This window comes from Gopherus evgoodei, chromosome 4 (assembly GCF_007399415.2).
Source record: "Gopherus evgoodei ecotype Sinaloan lineage chromosome 4, rGopEvg1_v1.p, whole genome shotgun sequence".
Lineage (NCBI taxonomy): Eukaryota > Metazoa > Chordata > Testudines > Testudinidae > Gopherus > Gopherus evgoodei.
In genome coordinates this window covers 9835873-9847222 of record NC_044325.1, presented here as the reverse complement: position 1 = coordinate 9847222, position 11350 = coordinate 9835873, and the positions used below count along the sequence as shown (strand labels likewise).

The window sequence follows — 11350 nt, the reverse complement described above, 5'->3', positions numbered from 1 at the left end:
CGCCCGGCGCTCTCGTCCTCCTCCTCCGAGGGCGAGCCCGCCGCCGCCCGCCGCCGCGAGCCCAGCCTGAGCGACGAGGCCGGCGGCGGCTACGAGTTCGACTCGGCCGAGTCCGGCACGTCGCTGCGCTACTCCACGGGCGGCGAGGGCAGCGAGGGCGCCGGGCTGGCCAGCAGCGAGAGCGGCGGCAGCGGCTTCTCCCTGGCGGCCAGCGCGCTGCCCGAGCGGAAGCGGCCGCGCTCGGCGGAGGGCGGCGGCGGGCGGCCCCGCTACGAGGTGGTGCGGGAGCTGGGTCCCGAGGAGGTGCGCTGGCTCTACCGCGAGGACAGGAAGAGCTGGAAGCCCTTCATCGGCTACGACTCGCTGCGCCTCGAGCTGGCCTACCGCGCCCTGGGGCCCGGCGACGGCCCCGGCCCGCCCGTCTGCGTGCGCGGCGGGCTCTACGAGGTGGACGTGAGCAGCGCCGAGTGCTACCCGGTCTACTGGCAGCGTGAGTGAGAGTCCGCCTGGGGTCCCGCCTGGCGGGGGGGGGAGCGGGCCGTCTGCCCCCCCCAGTTGTTCCCCACAGGTCCCGCCTGGCGGGGGGGGGGAAGCCGGCCACCAGCCCCCCTCCCGTTGTTCCCCTCAGGTCCCGCCTGGGGGGGGGGGGGAAAGCCGGCCACCAGCCCCCCCCCCCCCCCGTTCCCCTCAGGTCCCGCCTGGCGGCGGGTGGAGCCGGCCGCGCCCCCCCCCTCTTCCCCTCAGGTCCCGCCTGGCGGGGGGGGAGCCGGCTCTCTCCGCCCCCCTCTTCCCCTCAGGTCCCGCCTGGCGGGGGACGGAGCCGGCTCTCTCCGCCCCACCCGTTCCCCTGAGGTCCCGCTTGGCGGGGGGGGGGGAGCCGGGTCTCTCCCCCCCCCGTTCCCCTCAGGTCCCGCCTGGCGGGGGGGGGAGCCGGCTCTCCCCCCCCTTCCCCTCAGGTCCCGCCTGGCGGGGGGGGAGCCAGCCACCTGCCCCCCCGCGTTGTTCCCCTCAGGTCCCGCCTGGCGAGGGGGGAGCCGGCCACCTGCCCCCCCCCGTTGTTCCCCTCAGGTCCCGCCTGGCGGGGGGGGGGGAGCCGGCCACCTGCCCCCCCCGTTGTTCCCCTCAGGCCCCATCAGGCGGGGGGGGAGCCGGCCGGGGCCCCCCCCCGTTCCCCTCAGGTCCCGCCTGGCGGGGGGGGGGAAGCCGGCCACCAGCCACCCCCCCGTTGTTCCCCTCAGGTCCCGCCTGGCGGGGGAGGGGAAGCCGGCCACCAGCCCCCGCCCCCCCCGTTGTTCCCCTCAGATCCCGCCTGGCGGGGGGGGGAGCCTCCCCCTCCCCGTTCCCCTCAGGTCCCGCCTGGCGGGGGTAACGGAGCCGGCTCTCCCCCCCCCCGTTGCCCTCAGGACGGAGCCGGCTCTCCCCTCCCCCCCGTTGCCCTCAGGTCCCGCCTGGCGGGGGGACGGAGCCGGCTCTCCCCCCCCCCCCCGTTGCCCTCAGGTCCCGCCTGGCGGGGGGACGGAGCCGGCTCCCCCCCCCCCCCCCCGTTGCCCTCAGGTCCCGCCTGGCGGGGGGACGGAGCCGGCTCTCCCCCCCCCCCCCCCCCCGTTGCCCTCAAGTCCCGCCTGGCGGGGGGACGGAGCCGGCTCTCCCCCCCCCCCCCCCCCCGTTGCCCTCAGGTCCCGCCTGGCGGGGGGACGGAGCCGGCTCTCCCCCCCGCCCCCGTTGCCCTCAGGTCCCGCCTGGCGGGGGGACGGAGCCGGCTCTCTCCCCCGCCCTCGTTGCCCTCAGGTCCCGCCTGGCGGGGGGACGGAGCTGGCTCTCCCCCCCACCTCGTTGCCCTCAGGTCCCGCCTGGCGGGGGTAACGGAGCCGGCCCTTCCCCTAATCTCGTTGCCCTCAGGTCCCGCCTGGTGGGGGTAACGGAGCCGGCTCTCTCCGCCCCCCCCTTCCCCTCAGGTCCCGCCTGGCGGGGGGACGGAGCCGGCTCTCTCCGCCCCACCTGTTCCCCTGAGGTCCCGCTTGGCGGGGGGGGGGGAGCCGGGTCTCTCCCCCCCGTTCCCCTCAGGTCCTGCCTGGCGGGGGGGGGAGGAGCCGGCTCTCTCCGCCCCACCCGTTCCCCTCAGGTCCCGCCTGGCGGGGAGGGGGAGCCGGCTCTCTCCCCCCCCTCTCCCGTTCCCCTCAGGTCCCGCCTGGCGGGGGGGGGGGAGCCGGCCCTCCCCCTCTCCCGTTCCCCTCAGGTCCCGCCTGGCGGGGGGACGTAGCCGGCTTCTCCCCCCCCCCCCGTTCCCCTCAGGTCCCGCCTGGCGGGGGGGACGGAGCCGGCTCTCCCCCCCCCCCGTTCCCCTCAGGTCCCGCCTGAGTGCGAATGTGTGGGAGGGAGGCTATCAGGCTCATTTGTGTACTTGAGGGCACACCCACACACACACACCCTGGACAGAACAGACTCAGGAAAGAAGACACTTGGGACTTGTGTCTTCTCCCCCAGGGCCCCCCACCCCCTGAATCATGATGGGAATGGCACAAGTTCGAGAGGCAGTGCAGATCCCCTGGAGACTGGGGTAATCACCTGCTTTCTATTCTCCCTGTACATCCTGTGGGGGTGAGCATGGGGGGTATAGCCCCTGCAGGTCACTGAAGGAGTAGGATTTATCTACTCTTTCAGATCATCCCCCCCACACAGACACAGCTGTAGTGGAAGATGCACAACATAGGGGGCACTGCTCTTGGTTCCCACGCAGCCTGAGCCATGGTGGAATGGGCAAAGGAGTGGGGAGCAAATGAAGTTTATTTGGGAACTGGGAGACGCGTCCTATTCTTTCCCCTATGTTCTGGGCCTTTGAGAATAGGTCTAAGCAACATTTTGGAGCGAGCCTCCCAGTCTGGGTTGATAGATTTGGAGCTAGTGGGTCTTGCACTTGTGTTCTGATCATAGCAGTATAGACAGCTCCCTACACTTCATAGCCCAAACGCCAGCCCAAGCTACAACTTGAAAGTGTTGTCTATACAGCTGTTTTTTAAGAGTGCTAGCCATGAGTCCTGCTAGCCCCAGGTCTATTGACCCCGGGTTGGGAGGCTCAGTCCAAAATGCTGTGTAGACAGACTCTTAAAGAGATGTACCAGGCGATGAGGAGAAGACCATGAAGATCTCTCCTATTCTTTGTTCCCCTTTGCCCAGCAGCATGCAGAGAAGTCTTCCTCTTCTCATCTCTCCCCACCTACAACAACCTTGGCACTTGTGCCATGGGAGAATGGGTAATGGACAGAGTTGGCCCCTGGTTGCAAGGAGGAGACTATGCAAGTCACCCTGGAAATGGGGAAAGCTGCTCTCTTCCCTCTGGTGGCTGTGCTGGGGGGCAGAACAGGAGTAAGTGCACACAGCTGTAGGTGGGGCAGGAGACCATGCATACCAGCAGTTTAAAGATTTAATTTATTGATCCTGTGCCTTGTCCGTTTTGGAAGCTGATTCCGTCTCATTATGTCTTGAGTAACAGATGTTTTAAATAATAACATGCTGCTCAGAGAGAGGGATTTCTGAGGTTTGAAAGGAGAGATTCCTAGATACCAGTACCTAAAGCAGCACTGTACAAGAGAGAAAATAAACTCATAGTACTGAGAAGATTAAGGAAGATGGATGCTTTTCTATCCATAGAAAACTAATGGAAACAATGCTTGACCTTACCAGGGTTGGATTATGGATAAACGGAGCCTCTGGTATTTCAGGGACCTTCCTCTGATCATCGGTTACTCTAACTCCCCCTCTTTACTCTCACGTTTCCTCCTCTCTTTGCCCCAGTATGGAGTCTCATCTTCCTCCTACTTCTGAGTCCTTAAGTGTTCCTACCAAGTGAGGCAGCCTGTCCAGCCCCAGCAAACCTGCATCAGTTTGTGATGCACTGATGCCTACTGCTCTGTTTCTGCTGTCCGTCTCCAGTAGGGAGCTGAGAGCTTGGGAGGGCATAGCTGGGATCCCAATGGGAAGCTGAGAGCCTGGACAGTAGCTGGACTCAGAGCTGGAGCGCCCCCCCCCCCCTTTGCTTCTGGGTTACAGCCCCAGCTGTGAGCTCAGCAAGATTCACAGCAGGAACCCTACCAGCTTTTCTTGTCAATTTCACAGCTCCAGCAGGAGCCTTGAAATGAACAAGAATAACAGCCTACAGCTATTTTAAGCAGTGTCTACACAGCATTGCCCTAAATACACGACATAAGTCTTACCCCTCTCATGCAGGTGGAATTATGCTGCTGTAGTAAGACGCATCCGCTGAAACAGGGCTGTAATGTAGACACTGATATACTGTAATTAGGTCAACGTAAGCTGCCTTTCCTTGACCTAACTCTGTAGTGTAGATCAGGCCCTATAGTAATGAACACTGATAATTCATTAATCAAGGAAATTTATTGCCCAAGTGACAGAAAGGACTTGATTAAAACTTTATGCTTGCTAAAATATTTCCTTACTAGAAGTCTTCAGATATCCTAGATCTATCTGAGGAGTCATTTACAACATCAGAACCACTAGATTGAGTTACAGCTTGAATAAATTAATTATTGAGAATGTTATCTTTACCCAGTGAATGGAGATTTATTTAATGAATATTGCAAACCTAGCAAGGGTGCCATGCAAATCCGTAAAGTTATTGGAGGAGGCCTTTAGATAAATATGTAACTTGACGTTTCATTCTCTGTCTCTTCCATTGACATGGCAATGAATATTTGATTACAAATAGAAATAATTCATAGGTCTCTTCCATCTGAGTTCTATGACTGTTAGATCATCCAGTCCATCCCCTTGCCAATGCAAGACTTTTTCTACAGTACATTTTTCTATAGTTTTGCTCAGTTTAGTTTTCAAAATCCCGAGCAATATAGTTTCTTTTCCTTCCTTTGCAAGTCAGACTGTTCTACAGCCTAATCATAGTGGTGACAGGAAGGGTTATCCTGATAGTCTAGTTTTCCTATTCTTAATTTCATCCCACTTGGTGTTCACATCCATCAAATATTTGTAGACTGGTATTTTGTCTTTATCTCTGTTCCTCTTTAGTAATCACTTAGCCAAGTTACACATATTTAGTTTTTTAATTTGTTCTCATAAATCCATCCCCTTCTGCTGCTGCTAACTGTAGTTCTCAGAATGTTCTTTATTTTGAATTCTAACTGCATGTCAGGGTTGTCCATTCTGTAAACTGACATCTATCAATAAAAATTTATAACTTGAGCCAAAAATTTTGTTGTCGAGATAAAAACAAAATGTTTTTTCCCCCAGCCCTTTGGACATCACCTACCTGATCATGAGAATACTGCTTATATTTTAAGAGGGATATAATACTTCCACTTCCCTTAAAGTTGACCTACAAAGAAGAAACCCTTTGGCACTGTTCCTCCTTTTTTTGCTGATGTGCAAAAGAGTCTGAAATGTTGATTTTTTTTTTTTTTTTTTAAGTGAGAGAGAGAACCTATTTTTAAGCTTCTAGTACAAAAAGAGAAATTCAGGTCTCATCTACCCGGTCTTTCCTGGAAGATTGTATGGACAACTACAGAGCTAAAAGGACTATGTCATCACAAATACCAAGGAGAAGCTTGTGGAACTAAGAAGGAAATTTTTCTTCACTCATTAAAATCCATTTTTTTACTGGTTAATTTTTTTTTACCTCAGATGCCTGAACAAACAATTGGGATGTGTGTGCGGGGTGTCTAGATTAAAGATTATGCCCTGCGTCTTCAGTTAAGGCCTTTGAAAACTCATACTCAGGTTCTCTAGACTCCAAAGAAGGTTGCCAACAAAATCATCTTTGAATTTCAAGCAGAAAAAAAGTCTTTCTGGCAGCCTTTGTGTATCACTCATCCGCAAAATGGTAGAATTCCATTTTTTTCCTTTTGCAGGTAACCTTTCAGTTCCACATTAATGCTGTTTAATCCTTATTAGAATTTTATTTGGCTGAGTTACCAGTACATATCCTTTCTGTTGAGAGACCATTCTGTGCAGTATTAATAATTTGGTGCAGTTATCTAGGTGCAGCAATTGTCAAATAAACAGTCTTGAAGTATTACAAAGTAGTAAGACTGGACTTATTATGAGGGATGAAAGCTTTCCGACCTCTGGTAGTGGAGACCAGTGCTCTAAACAGATATTTGCTAATAGCCTAATTGCTTGATAGTATAGTGATTTAAACTGTGCAAATGTAGGAGAGAAGCAAATAACACAAAATAAATTATTGGAAGTCGCTGGGATTGTTAATAATTGAAATTATTAATATGGGAAACCACCAAACACTAATTTAACCACAAATTTTTATTAAATCCAAAGTCTAACTTATACAATTGCTCTAAACATGCCAAAAAAGCCTAAATAATAAGCAATTTACTGCATCCAAGCAGTAACAAAACATTTTGAAGCATTTGATCTAGATACTTACAAACAGGCTAAAGCCAGGAGTGCTTAGACTCATATTGATCAACTCCAATGTGGTGAGGCAGGTATTAGCAATGAATCCTTTAAGAGCTTACTTTTTATACCCTTTAACAAACAAGTGATGTCATTGCCAATTATTGACTTCAGCTAAAATCCAAATTGAGGCGGTTCACCCTTATTTCCAGGATTAATCCTGATAAGATTTACAACCTCCTTCTTCCCAAGGCCTTTCCTCCCCTCATTCTTGCTGTCCAGCAGTTTTCCCATTGCATGTGAGTTCACATAGGCTTTAACATTGCTGTGTGGGTAAGGAAGTACTGTGTTGGCTCATTTTAAGACAGATTCTGTTTTATTTAAAACCATCTGCAGTCATCCCTATTGGTCAAAGGCCTTCTTTTTAGAAACATCCCCTTGTCTTCTTTGAACCAGGTATCCTCCCTACTTTATTCCTTCTGGCCTTATCACTTACTATTTTCAAGGAGTTCCTTCTACTTGCTAGTCAGGTCTTTCTTTGTAACATATATACTTCCTTAACCAAATTTATGCTAACTTTAATTTTTTTATTTTATATTTATCCTACAGACATATTGAAACCTGACTGTATAGCTGCAGCCGATATTAATATTCAGTCCTTGCAACTCTTGTTCCCTTCTTTTTCTTTAATATATAATTGCACAAGTAATTATTTGTACATTTTTCTGTAAAAATAAAATTGAAATGTGTTGGCTAAAAGTTTAAATTTCAGGAATGTTGTCAAGCATAAATTCATATTAAAACAAAAATCCCAACCTTTTTCTTACCTGTAACCAATGACACCTTGGATCATAAGAACTGCCACATTGAGTCATACCAATGGTCCATCTAGGCCAGTATGCTGTCTGATAGTGGCCAGTGCCAGATGCTTCAGGGAGAATGAACAGAACCAGGCAGTTTTAAGTGATCCATTCCCTGTTGTTCAGTCTCAGCTTTTGGCAGTTGGAGGTTTAGGGAAACCTGGATCATGGGATTGTGTCCCTGACTGTCTTGGCTAACTGAGAGTACTGGTTCTGAGCATTCTTAGCAGGAAAAGGTCATTAGATATTTTGGGAAGAAATGTTTTGGTGGAATGTAATGGTCTGACACTCGATTGAAGAGGTTCTAGGATGGTACTGAAAGAGAGGAATTCCAGACAGTTATTGCAGACAATGCATTCAGTGAGCTTGGAGATGAAAGGGAGATGAGGCAATAGTGAGGAGAGAATCTAGATGAGGGAAGAAAAGCAAACAGAAGAGCGGGAAGGGCATAACTCTTGTTCATTAATGTTTCAGGAAGGGTTTTGGTCTCCATATGGAGAATCTGAATTTTTTTTAATGGAGTTATATAGGCATTCACATTTCAGAAACCTTCTCACTTAGACTATTAATCTATTGTCCATTGCTACTCTGCCCTGTGGTGTAGTTTGCTCGCGAAGTCCCATTTTAGGTCCCCAGTTAGGAAGGCGCTTATGCTTATAGTTAAGGATGTGCTTGTGCTGAAGTCCTTTTGAAGTCAATGCTTAAAATTAAGGACATGCTTTATGTACCTTTCGTGAATCACGATGTTAGATATTTGACTAATACTTATCCTTTTCTGGTTCAGTTAGCCTCTGCCTACTGTTGTTTGAAAGAATGCAGGTCTCTTCCCTGGATTTGAAGAGGGTTGATGGGGGAAGGGGTTCTAAGACATGTCTATTCTATCCGTAGAATGCTGGTGGTGGAAGTAACTTATGTAGTTGTCTCACTTCTAAGTACTAGATTCCCTACTATTATTCAGAATGTGTGTGTCTCTAAGTCATAGTTTTATGCTCTTCCAAGTCTGAATTCAGTGGCACCATTGCTCTTCTCAGAGCATGATGTGAGCGCCAATGAGTTCTCTGACAGTCCTATCCACAGGTAGGGCATACCTGCTCACTAGCAGTGCTCTGAATCCAAGCAGCGATTCTTTCCTCCTCTAATGCTGATCATCACAAAGCTTGATTCAGTTCACCTTGCAATGCCTCAATCCATCTACAGGCTGACTCTGCCAATATGATTGCAGAGCCACTGGCCATTATCTTTGAAAATTCATGCTGACCGGGGGAGGTCCTGGATGACTGGAAAAAGGCTAATGTAGTGCCCATCTTTAAAAACGGGGAAGGAGGAGGATCTGGGGAACTACAGACCAGTCAGCCTCACCTCAGTACCTGGAAAAATCATGGAGCAGGTCCTCAAGGAATCAATTCTGAAGCATTTAGAGGAGAGGAAAGTGATCGGGAATAGTCAGCATGGACTCACCAAGGGCAAGTCATGCCTGACTAACCTAATTGCCTTCTGTGAGGAGATAACTGCGTCTATGGATGAGGGGAAAGCAGTGGATGTTATTCCTTGACTTTAGCAAAGCTTTTGATACAGTCTCCCACAGTATTCTTGCCAGCAAGTTAAAGAAGTATGGGCTGGATGAATGGACTATAAGGTAGATAGAAAGCTGGCTAGATTGTCGGGCTCAGTGGGTAGTGATCAATGGCTCCATATCTAGTTGGCAGCCAATATCAAGCGGAGTGCCCCAAGGGTCGGTCCTGGGGCTGGTTTTGATCAACATTTTCATTAATGATCTAGAGGATGGCGTGGACTGCAGTCTCAGCAAGTTTGCAGATGACACTAAACTGGGAGGAGTGATAGGTACGCTGGAGGGTAGGGATAGAATAAAGAGGGACCTGGACAAATTAGAGGATTGGGCCAAAAGAAACCTGATGAGGTACAACAAGGACAAGTGCAGAGTCCCGCACTTAGGATGGAAGAATCCCATGCACTGCTACAGACTAGAGACCGAATGGCTAGGCAGCAGTTCTGCAGAAAAGGACCTGGGGTTACAGTGGACGAGAAGCTGGATATGAGTCGACAGTGTGCCCTTGTTGCCAAGAAGGCTAATGGCATTTTGGGCTATATAAGTTGGGGCATTGCCAGCAGATTGAGGGACGTGATCATTGTCCTCTATTCAACATTGGTGAGGCTTCATGTGGAGTACTGTGTGCAGTTTTGAGCCCCACACTACAAGAAAGATGTGGAAAAATTGGGGAAGAGTCCAGCGGAGGGCAACAAAAATGATTAGGGGGCTGGATCACATGACTTATAAGGAGAGGCTGAAGGAACTGGGATTGTTTAGTTTGCAGGAGAGAAGAGTGAGGGAGGATTTGATAGCTGTTTTCGGAAGGGGGTTCCAAAGAGGATGGATCTAGACTGTTCTCAGTGATACCAGATAACAGAACAAGGAGTAATGGTCTCAAGTTGCAGTGGGGGAGGTTTAGGTTGGATATTAGGAAAAACTTTTTCATTAGGAGGGTGATGAAGCACTGGAATGGGTTACCTAGGGAAACAGTGGAATTTCCTTCCTTAGAGGTTTTTAAGGTCAGGCTTGACAAAGCCCCGGCTGTGATGATTTAGTTGGGAATTGGTCCTGCTCTGAGCAGGGGATTGGACTGGATGACCTCCTGAGGTCCCTTCCAACCCTGATATTCTGTGAACCAGAGCAGCATTCGGCACTCCTTTCCCAATCATCCACAGAGATTCCAAAGGATACTAAATCAACTTTACAAGCATCCCAAAATCAGTACAGTAGTGTGCCTCTCTTTCTAGACCCTTCACATGCTTCAGAGTACAGCACAGTCTTCAGGATCCTATAATCCAGCATTAATTTGACCTGGCCAAGCCACCTGAGTCTTTTCTTACTAATCAACCTTCCCATGAAAGACACATCAGCACATTTTAACACTTCCACATTTGTCACCCTGTCTTGCTATCTTATTAGGAGAATTTTACACAAGCATCTGATTTGAAAGCTATTTAGTCTTTTGGTGTGTAAGTCATCCATGTTTGAGTCCTATAGAGGAGTGGATAAAACACATCTCTTAAATATGGATTTTCACTTTAGTTGACAATTTGTTATTGTTCCATGCTCTGTCTTGCAAAAGACCAAAGTTCCTGGCTGCTTTGCTGTTTCTGCTAGTGAGTTCAACATCAGGATCTACATTGCTGGTAACAGTAGAGTCAAGATAGAAAAATTGATCAATAACATCCAGACAAATACCATCTGAGTGATATCTGGAACAGGTTCTGAAGAGCCTTGGTGCATGGTAACAACCTTCTTCAGACTTATTGCTTGCCTAAAGATTTTTCATGAATCAGAGGACTTGGTATTAAGATGTTGTAAGGCATCAACACTGTGAGCCTAAAGGGCTGCATCATCTTCAAACAACAGGTCCCTTATGATGATTTCCTTTACCTTCCTCTTGGCTCTGAACCTTGCGATTTTAAACAAATCTCCGTCATGTCTAGTGCTAAGATAGACACGCTTTCGAGCAACGCATGTTCAAGCAGGAATGAGAAGTAAATATTAAACAAGATAGGAGCCTGTACACAACCGTACTTCACTTCATTGTTTATGTTAAATGAGTCTGGCTCTTGGTTTTCATAAATTATGGTTGCCTTCATGCCATCGTGTAAGGATTTCACAAGGTTTAGCAATATAGGTGGACAACTCAGCTTCTTCAGAACAATGTAAAGCCCTGACCAACTAACCATGTCAAGGGCTTTTGTTAAATCTATAAAAGCCATGTACAGTGGAATATGCTTTTTCTGCACTTTTCTTGAAGTTGTCTTACAGAGGAGACCATGGCTATTGTGGACCTTCCTGAGCAGAAGCCACACTGGCTCTCAGGATAGATTCTCTCAGCTAAAGTTTGAAGTCTACGTATAAGAATACAGCTTAAGATTTTTTCCTACAATGTTAAGAAGAGATACACCTCTGCAGTTATTACAGTCACTTCTGTCTCCTTTGTTTTTATAGAGTTGGATAAAATGGCCATCTTTAAAATCCCGTGGAACAGTTTCTTCCTTCCAACAGAGCAGCAGTATCTCATGCAATCTTTGCAGCAAGTCTGTTTTTGCACATT

The 11350-nt window shown here is 49.6% G+C and overlaps 1 protein-coding gene across 1 annotated transcript in view; it reads left to right on the top strand.

Moving 5' to 3' along the window:
- The first annotated feature begins 265 nt into the window (after positions 1–265).
- DDHD1 (DDHD domain containing 1) overlaps positions 266–11350 on the top strand; it is a 137952-nt gene continuing 126867 nt past the window's right edge. The window contains exon 1 of the mRNA XM_030562923.1: positions 266–490. The gene's annotated coding sequence lies outside the window, so the exon portion shown is untranslated. The remainder of the gene's footprint in view (positions 491–11350) is intronic.